This window comes from Neurospora crassa, linkage group IV (assembly GCF_000182925.2).
Source record: "Neurospora crassa OR74A linkage group IV, whole genome shotgun sequence".
In the NCBI taxonomy this organism is placed as follows: Eukaryota; Fungi; Ascomycota; class Sordariomycetes; order Sordariales; family Sordariaceae; genus Neurospora; species Neurospora crassa.
In genome coordinates this window covers 4,640,919-4,642,047 of record NC_026504.1, presented here as the reverse complement: position 1 = coordinate 4,642,047, position 1,129 = coordinate 4,640,919, and positions in this window count along the sequence as shown.

Sequence of the window (1,129 nt, the reverse complement as noted above, 5' to 3'; positions counted from 1 at the left end):
AATATTTAAAATCTACCGGGTATTATACAAATCTTTAATATTATAAAGCGTATTGCCCCCCCCAATTATAGAGGAAGCGCTAAACTTCGCGAATAATAAGAATAAATTGAAATCGATAGGCTCTTTAATTTCGGCGATTTTAAAATTAGAATAATAAAGTTCGGAATCTTTATTTTAAAAGTTATTAGGTTTAATAGGTTTAGACTATCGGGGGCTAAATTTTTTATTATTTTTAGTATTTTTAGGTCGGTATTGCAATAGAAATATTAACTCCTCCCTAAGTACTTAATTAAAAACCTCTATATTAAACGAATTACTTTTATCTTTAAACTATATAATAATACTTTAGCGAAGGAGGGCTTCGTATACGTCTTTATCGCGTAAGGATATAATAAATTCTTTTATATAAGCTCCAAATAACTAATTGTCGCTTCGGGTTACTTTAACCTAACTACAAATAAATTACTTAAAATTTCCCCTCTTAGGATAAAGGCTATACTAATATTATTTAGTATTATAAGCTAGCGATTTGTTAGGGTTATATAATTGTACTAATACTTTAGAAATAGCTAATAAAATATATAGAATAGGGGTAAGAGTTGGGTTCGAAGTATTATAGTTCAAAATGGGTATAGAATAGCCAAGAACGGGCGTAATTAAAAGTAGGCTTAATTCGAACGTAAGGTCGGACGAACCAAGTACGAATATAAAGTGGTCATTACGTAGAGGCGGAAGCGGCGTTTCGTAAAACGAATATTCTATTAAATTTAATAGATCGATTAAATCGGATATTATACCCTACTACACTTTACTCTAATCGGAGTTTTGTATTAGAATTGTCTATTTAGTAAGTAGTTAATTGTAACGGCGGGGGTTAATTTACTCTAACTATAGTAAATAAATTACTCTAACTATAGTAAAATCCTATTAAAAGTATTTATTACTCTATAGCCGACAGCTAAAAAACGTAAAACCCGCTCAGACCTACTACCGTAAAAACGGGTGGGGTAGGGTGGTTTTGGAGGTGTGTAGGTCATTGAGAACTGAGACTATTACCGCTCAGCTATAAGCTAACGACTATTCCCACACTCAATCGCCTGTACAGTCTTAGCAAGAGGTGTGTGTGCGC